We start from the raw sequence: 12,881 nt of genomic DNA on the forward strand, positions 1-12,881 counted from the left end.
AACATACATTTGTCATATCGGCCACGAAGAACATTCGTCGCACCATGTGATCCTGTTGAATGACAAACAATACCTCTCTCGGAGCGTTATGATAATTACTTCCGATCCCGGTACCAAATCGTTGCCGCGGAATATCGAAGGTCGTGCGGCGAAATCACATAGTTCGGAATGAAGTAATGGCGGCATAGTTTTCTACGTGCAACCGATTCTAAAGCATTTGAAATGCATTTTGCATGCGTAAACATCTGGGAATAAAAACGCAGCGCGTATTTTTCCCACGTCCTTCGACGACAAGCGCGCATGCATTTATTGCTACTTATTTTCCTACTTATTGCTACTTAGATAAGATTTTCACTGGTACATGGGAAAGGCAGTTTCGTTGGAGTATCTAAAACTTTAACTATATACAAATTTGAAAATAATTTTGTTGGATCATAAAAATAATTATATAGGACGCTAAAAAAAACTGGTTACTAGAATGTCATAACTTTTTGTAGCATGTGTTCATCATGCCGAAGATTCCTACGTAATTATTTTAATAGTCCAACAAATTTATTTTTAAATCTGTTTTTAAAAGAATGAAGGACTCTTAATTTAAAAATAATATCAAGAGTATACAGAGTATATAAGAGTCAAATGTAAAAAATTATTTTAAAATATGAAAAATCAAACGGAAAGTATATATAATATAGTACTCTGAAATTAATTGAAAATCATATATATATATTGTTTTGGTTTCATGATTGAGAGAGCCTTCTTCAGATATTCAAGTCGTATGTACAAGTGATGTTACAATGGTTGAACACAGTCGAAGAGATGGATGATATAAACATAGTAATGATGACCAGAGAGATGTTTCACAGAGAGGCGGAAATTACTCGCAATCGGCTAGACAGACCGGTTGTTTAAAACTTCCCGATGTTCTGGTAAAAAGTCAAGTTAAAAATAAATTAAATGAAAAAATCGAGCAAATACATCACTCTAGTAGAAATAACTCATCAAACTGGCTATACAGTTAAGTTTCGCATATCAAGATGTTCGTCAATTTTTTTATTAATAAGCGTCAAAGGTAAGACGTTATACGTTACTCGTTCCTTATTATTTTTTTAGTAAGTAACGCGTAATGATGACAAATTACTTTTCAAAGTGACTTTTCTAACCTTAGCACAACTTTAGCGTTTAGTTAGTTAGCGTTACCGTCATAAAAAATTGCGACATCGTCATCAAATTGTTTACTATAGAAAGTAACGACAAAGTAACTGAAAAGTAACGTTTACCAACCCTGTTTAAGATTATTTATAGAATGTTTACAGATGTAGTTATATTTGCAATTTGATACGCGCGCAAAAGATAATATTTATATAGAATATCATTAATAATAAATCTGTCATTTCTTTAAACAACGCAGTTCTCTTCCGAGAAAGATGACTTAAAGAATTTTAACTTAAGGAATTTCCAAGGAAAAGTTAAAGATTCATTCACGAAGCGTAAGAAATCAGAGCTAATTGCAAATAGATAGATCACATTTAAATTTTATTGAGAAAATCGTCGCAATTCGTGCTACCAGCATGAGCTATTCAGTTACATTTGCGTAACATGTGTTTTAGAAGAAAAGGTCAAGCCCATAATATACATCATAAGAAAGACGTTTCCTGTAAGAATCTACTGTTTTCTACTTGATTTACGGTATGGCAAGAAGCGGAGAAATCGACTTATTCCCGGAATGGACCAAGGGCTGATCCTTTAGTGATTTATTAAACCAAAACCTATTCGATCTAATAAAGATTAATTTGTAGCAAAGGAAACTAATATGTCGCATATGATATGTAGTTTAAAATAGAGATAATAATTGATAATATTTAAAATAAAATATAAATAAAAATAGAATTACAAGAAATATTCTAAAAAATAACAGTGTTTATATAATTTTCACAGTGTTAGTAATATTAACACCAATATGATTTAACACCATGGGTTTTAAGTGCACATCATGATGTTAATATAAGCACTAGGGATTTGAAATCTATACTATGTTAATATTAACAGCAACACGGGGAGAATTATATAGACACAGTATGGATGTTAAATCTAACCAATATTTTTTAGAGTGTATACTCTTGTCTTGTTATAACGACTGTTATCTTCAAGCTCATAAAAATATTAAGAAACAAAATTCTTTAATAATAATAAAAAAAGAGCTCTCAATGAACAATATTAATATAAATATAAAACTCAGACAAATAAAAGCTAGAACACAGTTATTATTTGTGTGTGAATATACAAAATTATTTTCTTCTTTAATTCATACACATCAAGAACAAAAAATCAACGTTTCGGTTGTTATTTACAACCATCTTCAGGATAAAAAACTCTTAAAATCCTCAATCAATATAATAATAATCAATATAATCAATATATTTATATTAATAAAATTCTTTAAATCTTTTTTTTTATCAAGAAAATTACAGAGTCATAAAGATCAATGTAATACAACGAGTGATTCGATGAAATTTGACCGTGTGTGATCTTAAAACAAAATGATATCCTATTTTTAGATCTTTTTTTTAATATTGTTTAACGAAAAAAAAGTTCATGTGTGAAACCTTAGAATGGTCGTGATTTCCATGTTTTCTAGATACCAAAACAAATTTTAAGAAAGTAGCATCTTTTCTTTCGGAACAATTTTCTTCTAACGAGGAAGAAAAATGTTGAATTATGTAATCATTAAAAAGAAATAGTGATTGTATTAGAAATAAAAATATTTTTTCAAGTTTGTCTCATGTGTTTACTACATTAATTTTTCTATTTTAAATAAATCTTCTGTTTTTTAACTAAATCCATTTACATTTTAAATTTCCTTCGTATTTAAGATTTTTGCAACACTTGTTTTTATCGTGGATTTAACTTTCCCATTTCTATGAATACAAGTGCAATATTCTCTCAAGGAAAAAATATAAACGCGCATTAGCGAGCAAAAGTGATAGAAATGCGCACATAGCGCCAGCACGAGGCGAACAAGCCTCACTGTAACGTACAAAAACGCTTATTTCCTCAATCAGGAAACCACGATTCGTTCCACAGTGATCACCGTTGGCTCGATGAAACGATGGGGGCTACGTCAAGGTCAAACCTAATGCTCCTTGATAGATCATCCGGCTAATACACGTCGCCGCGTCGTCGTACCTATCCTCACGATCCTCTCACGATCGTGATTCTCTCATATGAAATAACCTTTTTATAGGCGAGGCATGAAAGCGGTATGAAATGATGCGACAAAGCATCGTCGCCCACCACGGTACATTCTTGCGAATTACGTAATTCACGAGTGAAAGCAAGATTGTGTTGCACCGCTCAAAAAAATCGCACGTGCCAATCTACACCAATCGGCGATAGCGTGCAATAAAAGTACGCATAAGTAAATACTTTCACAGCATTCGGTATGCATACGAGCACGAAAACTGCGTGTCACGGTGGTAGCTAAAATTCTTCCATTTACAAGCGAGTGAACAAACTCACGAGTGAATGTCTAATGTATTATTAATTGCCCGTCGATGAATTACTGGGCTGCTGGGCATAGAAATTAATATTTCCCAGTAGCGATAATAATAATAATAATGATGATGATAATAATAGCTTTATTGTATGCACCGGTTTATAAAGAATTTACAGCATTAAGTAATCATGCTCAATGCACATAATAGATGCTATTATAACTTTCGAGTGTTGATTTGATGCCTAGCTTGAATTAATAGTAATATGTATAAAATATAAGTGAAATAATTACACAGGTGCACAAAAAAAATTTTAGATTATGGATTTATCTAATTTTAGATAACCATAAAATAGTTGAAATTACCATAAAAATGATTCAAGCGACTATAATTTTATAGTTATATTCTGGGACAACCATAAAAAATATGGTTGTCCTAAAATATAACTATAAAATTATAGTCACTTGAATCATTTTTATTTCAACTATTTTATGATTATAACAACTATAATTATAGTCATTTTAGGTTGCCAATTATATACATTTATTGCTAGAACTATATACATAGTTACTGTTATTATTATTATAGCAATAATAATCATAATTATAGTGATATGTAATTATAGTTACAAATACCAAACATTTTTCTCTCGGTGTACTTTGATTACAATTTCGATTTTTGATCTCAAGAAGATCTCTTTCCGAAACCGAAATCGAGAATAGAACGTAAAAGCAATTACCGTAAAATTAACGAGAGGGCATTCTCCTAATGATAGCTCTACGAAAATTCCTTCTCATCTTCATTCTTTTATGATCTCCACACTCAACAGATCGAAATGATCGCACACGCTTCTCCCGGTAGTCGTTGTTAATGCTCGTTACCAGCGAAATATGGCGTAATGACTCCACGTATCCTCGCTTTAATGAAACCGAAATCATCATCCGCAAGCCAAGCCGCGCCTAGTCGCATTAGACTTGTCTGCAGCAAGGTCGTTCTCTCTCTCTTGTGTCTCGTCGTGCCTCTCTCCTTTTCGCGCCCACCATACTTCTCTCTCTCTTTCTCTCTCTCTCTCTCTCGCGACCGGCTGGTACTTTCATTTCACCGTCGACTCGCCGGTGTCGCGCTCGCGACCGTTTATGGCTATTAAATTAAATTCCACGTCAGGCAAGTTACATACGACGGGATGTATAGTATCAGAATAAAGAACGCCGCGCCGAATTATTATTTGCATTTTATTAAAACTATTCGTCTAAACGCTCACTTCGTGATTATGATAAGGATTCGGGTCAGCGACAAGTTTTGAAATAGGATTACATGATCGATTAATAATTTTTACAACCATGCAATAAAGAGTCGAGCAGAAATGAATTTCATAATAAAATCATTTAACTACATTCGATACATGCAATTTTAGTTGAAGCTCGTACAGTATTAATATAGTCAAACGATTATACTATCATTAACATATTATAACTGGTCATTACCGTTTAACTTCTCGCGGCGTCTTCACAGCTTGACTGAAAATGGCGGGTTGAGTAGGCTTTAAATTAAAAGTTTCTATGCAGCATAGAATAACGGCATTGCAAGCTGAAACCGGGAATGCAGCCCGCGCGAAAATGCCACTCTCGAGCGCCAATTTAATATCATCGACAATGCCGTGGCGTGACAGTCTATAACTATAATGTTAAGCCTCGACACGTTTTATTCTCTTAGAATGGAAATCAACTTTGTAATCACAGTTTTATTTTGCATAAAAAGTCTCGCAACTAGTTTAATTTCTCTCTAACTCGTACCACTGAAGTATCAATTATGATGAAGCAAATATGATTAAGCAATAAAATTCATATTCTGTAATTTTATTTAATAATCAACTAATTTTACTTAATAATTAAAACCAAGTTATTGCTTTTATGTACTCTTTCATAATTGCTATTTTGTACAACGAGTTGATAGAATAAAGTGAAATTAAACATTTTATATATCTATATATGTATATTGTATATATGTATGTAGAAGGAATTTTTATTTTTATTATCATATAATGCAAAAAATATAAACTCGTTAGAATAAATGTATATTGCGATCAATGTACTATCAAGCTAGAATTGAATTTCAGTAGTATGAGCTGAAAAGAGGATAATCGTCGTCCTAAACTATTAAGCGGCGACTGGTCGCCGACCGGCTAGAACCAGAAACGCGACGCGATAAAAGATCCAATGGTGTGCAACGGTTGTAAGAGAAAAAAAATCACGGTGCAATGCTCGCGGCGCAAAGCGAACGCGCTTCGCCAACGATTATCCCAACGCGGTCGCGGCGTCTTCTTCCTGGTGAGGCACACGATACGCACCTTCACCGGTACATCTCTGCAATGGGCACGCTCGCTCTCGCTCTCGCTCTCGCTCTCGCACCTCGAATGACGGCGAATAACACGTGAAACAGCCTGTAGCGCAATCACGCAGTTTATCGTGGAATGTCGTGGCTCGTGCCCTCCTCGATCCTCGGCTGCGAGCCGTTGCGTTGCGTTGCTGCGAATATCGCACAGCTTCGCTCCTCAGTCCTAAAAGCTCATTCTACATAAGACGCAGGTCGCAGGTCGCAAGTGAAACGTATTTCAGATTGTAATAGGTTGTAGACCGCAATACGTAGGACGCAAGACGCAGGACGCGAAAGTTGAAGTTGACCCAACTTTTTTCTGCGTCCTACAATCATATAATTAAAATACGTTAAGCCCATTCTACATAAAGCCTATTCTACATTAGACGCAAGCCGATCGCAAGTTTGTTGCGCCAGCCAATCTGAAGCTTGCATTTTGAAATCAACGCTTTACATTGGCTGTCGCAACAAACTTACGATCAGCTTGCGTCTAATGTAGAATGGACTTTAGACGCAGGACGCAGGTTGTAGACCGCAATACATAGGACGTAAAATGCAGGACGCGAAAGTTGAAGTTCACCCAACTTTCTGCCTCCTGCGTTCTGCGTCCTACAATCATATCATAATTAAAATACGTTAGGTTAGTTTCTAGTTTTGACTATGATATGATTGTAGGGACGCAGAACGCAGGACACAGAAAGTTGGGTCAACTTCAACTTTCGCGTCCTGCGTCTTGCGTCCTACGTATTGCGGTCTGCGACCTATTACAATCTGAAATACGTTTCACTTGCGACCTGCGACCTGCGTCCTGCGTCTTATGTAAAATGGGCTTTATGTAGAATGGGCTTAAGGCGTTCGTGAGCTTTGTCCGTGGTGCGATTTATATCGTCAGCCAGGCTCGTGCTCTCACGCCCACACGTGCAAGTCTGGACCTGGTTACGTATACGTGTTGCACGTACGCGAATCTCGGAACGGTTCTGTGCAAGTTGTGGGTCGACAAAGGCCCCGAGGGATCGCATCGCGGTCTACTGCGAATCTACTTGTCCCACTTTCTAGCCAAACCAATTTAGCCAGGATCGATCTTCATCCTTTGATTTTTGTCTCTAAATGACTTTTTAACGATCTTCTCATGAATAAATCGTGTAATTATCAAAGAATTTTCGAGAAAATATACTTGACCCTGATTTTATTCGGTCAATCGTTCATTCGATACAATGTTCTACTATCAAAGTTTCAATTTTATAGAAGTCTAATAAAAGAAAATCATTTTTTTTTTAATCAAGAGAGAGAGAGAGCATTGTATAATAAATTAAAATAATTCTTTTTCAAAAATATATTTATACAAATTTTATAAGAAATATTTGCAATTGTAATCTAGTAAAGGTATTTGAAGAAGTAGAAAACTTTTTAACTATAATTAAATAACTCAACATTTATTAAAAGAACCGTTTTGGCGAACAGGTTTCTCAACAAAAATTCGTTGCAATCTATCGCTCTATCAGGAAACAGGTTTTCGTTCGTATTTATTTTCGCGTCTCACGTTTTTCCTCTTTATTTAGACATTTTTATCATTTAAGTGTGAAAAGTGCAATTCTTTGATGTAACTACATGCCATAGCTGCTTTGGTATTTCCCTTGCGCGTTTTATCCGTCAGCATAAGGAATTTGTACGAAAGGCGCTTTCCAAATGTGGTTATGGCGCGTTTAATTAGAATCTCATAATTGGTTGTTTAATGAATGCTAGGAAGGAACACATGGAAAGTTGTTGCAGATGCGTTCCATCGTTGCCTGAGTATTAACAATACACTGTCAAAAATTTCGTTATGAATGAATTTAACATGTTTATAATGGCAGCTTGTGGTTATGACGTGAACTGAAAAATAATGAATGATTTAACTGAAAACTAACAATAGTCTCTTAAATGTAACGAATGTGTACATAAATTTCATGCAAATGCACATAAAATTTTATGCAAAATACATCAAATTTCATAAAATTTTACGAAAACACTAAATTTCTTAAAATTTTATGAAAAGTACATTAAAATTTCATGTATATGTATACAAATATACAAATAACTTTTCGATTATACAAATACATTAAATTTAATGTAACGTATTTAAATAATACAATATTATAAAATTAAATTCAACTTGTAACTTAAAAGTATATTAAATTTCATGATGTTTTATATACTGTTCACGGAAAGAGCCTCATCAACGCAGTTGTTCAATTGATTTATATTAAAGATAACTGTTTTTAAAAAATATGGATTTGCTACTAAATGTTATTTTTCACGCATTTAATCAATATGCTGTTACAAAAAATATTTAATTAATAGCTGTTACAAAAAAATAAATTTGTTTCCATTACATGTAATGATGCAATGAAAGTAAATTTCAAGCCGGTACATTAAGATTTAATGTTGTCAACAAAAATAAAGTTACAAGTAACTGTTCATATGCATTAAATTTCATGCAAGTCTACATAAAATTAAATGGAAAGTACAGTAAATTTTATAAAATTTTATGAAAAATACATTATTAATTCTTTCTCTGTTCGAGATCTCAGACTGATTTCTAGCATCGTGAACATCGAACTTTAGAGGAGTATCAGACTACGGGTTGACAATTACGATTGACGGTTGCCCGATTAACCCGATTCTATTTCAGCCAATTACGATGGACTCGCTACATCGTGATTGGTTGAAGTAGAACCGGGAAACCGTTATCGTCAATCCGTACTCTTTAAATCTCGTGGAGTGAAATCTCACTCGAAGAGATTGAAAATTTAGCTAGTCTTGAAAAAAGAGTGATAATACGACCACTCTTGTTTAAGAATGGCAGATTTGCACTCTTTTTTTAGAGTGAGATTTACTCTTTTGAAATGAGATTCGCTCCAAAGGAAACCTCAATCCCTTTTTTGGAGTGAAATACGAGGGTAGATGGAACCTTACTTCAAAAAAAGGATTGAGATTTCCCCCCCTTTCGGAGTGAAACTCATTCCAAAAGAGTAAATCTCACTTTAAAAAGAGTGAAAATCTACCACTCTTAAACAAGAGTGCCCGTATTTTCATTTTTTTTTCAAGACAGGCTAAATTTCCAGTCTCTTCGAGTGAGACTTCACTCCACGAGATTTAGAGAGTAGTCTGGCTAATGTATACACCACTTTGCATACATTCGCTAAATATTGACTTACACATTCAATATGGATTTTATATACATGTCATGTACAGCATGAATATGATATTTGCTAATGTGTCATATGTTGGCCATATCGTCTGGAGGCGCCTGGCCGGTGAACATACTTGCAATATATCTATTTTTTTTCATTTTACTGTGTTAATCCATTTATAATCATAAATGATTTTCGTAGATTTTTTTCATGCTGAATTCGAATCCGCAGCTCATATTTCTCCATCACATCACGTTTACGAGAAATTTTTATTTAAAAATACTCGAAATAGGTTTTTTTTGACACTTTCAGGTCAAAATATCTCGGAAATCTGATGTGATGAAGCAATTTGGGCTACGGGTTTGGTTTTAGCATCCTAAAAACCTTCGAGATTACATACTGCCGTTACTGGGTCAAAATTCATGTCGGCCTGTGTAATTAAAGAAGCAGAAGATTATTAAGTTTTTTTAATAATCTTCATAATAACGCTTTAAATAATCTTCATAGTAACCGCATTTAAGTAAACATATGTACTTAAATATTTTGCATGAAATGTAATACATAAGTTTTCTTTTAACTCATAAATGTTAACCAGCTGCTCTGCACTTTTGAAAAAGACTGTACGACAGAAAACGAAACAACAGCACTAAGAGGAATGTCGAAGGACTAATCACATGTCGTGAAAAAAAAAGTGAACAGAAAAGAGGCGAGAAAAGTCGTCTGACTGGGATTGCCCATTTGACTTTACAAAGAGCCGATCTCGGTTCGCGAGAGAGACGCGTGCTTGGCATGAAGATTTTTCCAGGCATTTATTCTGCGCCTGGTGACCAGTGCGTGAGTCCCGGCAATTGCGAACGCTATTTCTAGTCTACGTTTATTTCTGTCACTTTGCTACCGCGTACATACTCTTAGATACCCATGATTATTGAGAGAAATCTATGTCCTTCGAGATTATACCGTAGCGCAATTTTTACAACACGTCCAGACCTGCTCTATCCGATCATTGAGTTCGCTGTTATATAAATTTCGTCCAAATAGTACTTTCGCGTTACGCCATCGGTTGAAAAATTTTTCTTCGCCATTAGATTTTGGAATAAAAGAATACCAAAATATTTCTTTCGATTAAAGAGACGGCTATCTCGCTAAAATGATTTTCCAATTGTGTTAACGAACGAATAAATATGGTACCCATCTTCTACCGGTTAACGTATCGAATCTAATTTTCTCGACAATTCGTCTTGCCGCAAACGTTGTCTGTGATCAAATCAGAGTATTGCGAGACTCAATTTTAACTATTTACGGCATAATGATCACGCGGTTAAAGGATGTCCTCAGATGTGTTTTTAGATTTCACATGTCACACTTTAAGAGTATCTTGACATAACGGAAACGTAATAACTTCGTTTGATTGCTTTATACATATGGACATTTACTGTTAAGTGTTCATAAACGCTTCAGCATGAAAATTTGACATTCAGTAATCAGTTCTGTTGCGTCAATGGAGTCATAAATATCCAAAATAACACGATAACTTGAGTATCCAAAATCCTATTATTCAAATCCAGATATTTTCTAACTAAACGTTCGCAGTGAGGAGACATGGGGATCAATAATATATGCGTATTTCTTTTCATAATATCGTCCATGATCACCGGTTAGTGGAACGAGAAAGGGGCCGTCTCGGTGAGCGCAAGGCCGTCATAGGTAGTTGCTGCAATTTTTCTGTTTAACAATATTGCTCTTTTTCTATGTATCCACCGCGTTCGCATTTTTGCTCTCGCGACCTGAGTGACGAGCGGACGTTTTATTTATGCGCTCCAACTGTGTTATGCTACCACTTCATTATAATGCATTGTTCGTGCATGACACAAGCGATTGTCTGTAAAAAAGTACGTTCATATCTCTCGTTGCGCGTTAAAATACTTTGTAAATTTTCAGCGCAACGTGAGATAAGAACGCAGGGTCTTTCTTTCAGCGAAATAGTTTCTCTGTCATTGCACAAAACTAACCATCAATAGCTATTATATCTGTATTGGATCACAAATTGCTGTTGCAAATTGGAATTTGTATCGATATCGCATGGCTCCAAACTTCCGTTTTATGTGAAAGGAATCGCAATTGTTTCTAGCATTTCTAGCATGTGCTTACGCGGAAGTTTAAAATCGCGTGCTCGCGTTCATACTTCGCCGCGATAAGATCGTGTAAAAGAATTAACTGCAATCAATTAAGTATTATACGATGCCGAGTTCAGATATGAAACTAAAAACCGTAGCTATAATTTATCAATAAAAGTTGAAAGTATTTAATTGTAAATAATATAAATCCCAATCACAAAAATTAATCGATTACTTTTTTTCAGACGCATAAATATAGTTATACTGCATGAAAAAGAAAATTACTTTTTTTTAGAACACAAATACGTGTGAAAAAGAAAATTATATACGGGACTCGAATCCACCGTGGACTTATACGCCGTTTAAGTGCAATTACTGTCCAGCAATAAAAGAGATTTCAATGCCCGGCGAAAACGGATAAGTGGTGACTTCAACGGCAGGTTCATTATGGTACGCTCGCGCTAAAATGCTTATTTAAGAATTCACTTTGCTCTATATCGCGCAGATTATTCTTTACGACGGCATATTATTCTCCCAATAACGCAAAAAGAACGCTTATTGCAATACATGAATACTCATACCTTCTTTTAAGCTCTAGTTAGAGCAATAATTTTTTATTGTACATATCTGTTTGCACCTTAATTTTTCCGTTCGATTTTTATCGTATAATCATAACGAGCTGTATAATACGTAGAATATGTAAGTAGATCTGTTACACAAATGATGCAAAAAAGATCCATATGTTCCGTGCATTTTTATTACCATTTTACAAGTTTTTACGCGCATTATAAGCTGATTGTGAGACTATCTGTTTCAACGCTACTGCATATATAAAAAATGAATAAAATAATATAATTTTTTTCTACGTTTTATTCTTTGTCGAGGTTGCAATTTCTCCAGCTAGCTCGACCTTCATTTTAATGAATATCAACGAGAGAAGGTTCTCTTCCTGGTGAGAAATAATTTCACTAAAGATTTCGATATAAATACAGTAATTATCTAGTAATGTGTTACGGGCAGTCGCCAACCTTATCATGTAATAATTCCAGGTGTACGAGCTATAATTGTGCGCAGTTGAAGAATTACAGAAATTAAACGTTGCGATCAAAATCATTGTTATGATCGTTTTAATTGTAATTTCTCTAATAAGCATCGCTAATAAGCACCGAGACCATTTCCCTCTATTTGCAGCATCGAAATCTAACAATAAATTCAGTGAAATTCTACCAGTTATAATGACTGTATTCAATAGAATAATTCAATCCAAAGTAGTATATCGCGCGCGTTTTTAAGCTTTTAATAATAAAATTTTTCTTTTATATAGAGAATCTATCTTACGAAGAATTATGAAGATTATTAATTGGAAGTCGCTTAGCTAAAGAATGTAACGATTAAAGCGATTTAATTACTCCCTACTCCCTTATTAACAGTTTTTATGCTACCTGACATTACAGCAACTCTTTGCTTATCTTCTGGATTAATCCGTGATCTTCTGCAATTATCGGCGTTACGATCCGAGCGAACGCACTGTAAGACGGTAAATTAATCGGATAATGAGCGCAGGAGCGGAAAAAAAGGGCGTTAAATCAATCGTAATATAATAAATCCTGTTCAGCACAGTCGGATGACCTTGTAATGCCGTCTATGGGTGATCATCGGCGAAAGTAAAGCTCTGAAATGACGCGTTGGTACGACGAAATAGGTGAGGATCTAAATACTGCCTCGTGTCG

At 34.7% G+C, this 12,881-nt stretch overlaps 1 protein-coding gene across 4 annotated transcripts in view; it reads left to right on the top strand.

Moving 5' to 3' along the window:
* The window catches only part of LOC108762796 (mucin-17), a 47,727-nt gene that overhangs the window by 14,004 nt on the left and 20,842 nt on the right, over positions 1-12,881 (top strand). The gene's annotated exons all lie outside the window — the stretch shown is intronic.

This window comes from Trachymyrmex cornetzi, unplaced genomic scaffold (genome assembly GCF_001594075.2).
Source record: "Trachymyrmex cornetzi isolate Tcor2-1 unplaced genomic scaffold, Tcor1.1 scaffold321, whole genome shotgun sequence".
Classification (NCBI taxonomy): domain Eukaryota; kingdom Metazoa; phylum Arthropoda; class Insecta; order Hymenoptera; family Formicidae; genus Trachymyrmex; species Trachymyrmex cornetzi.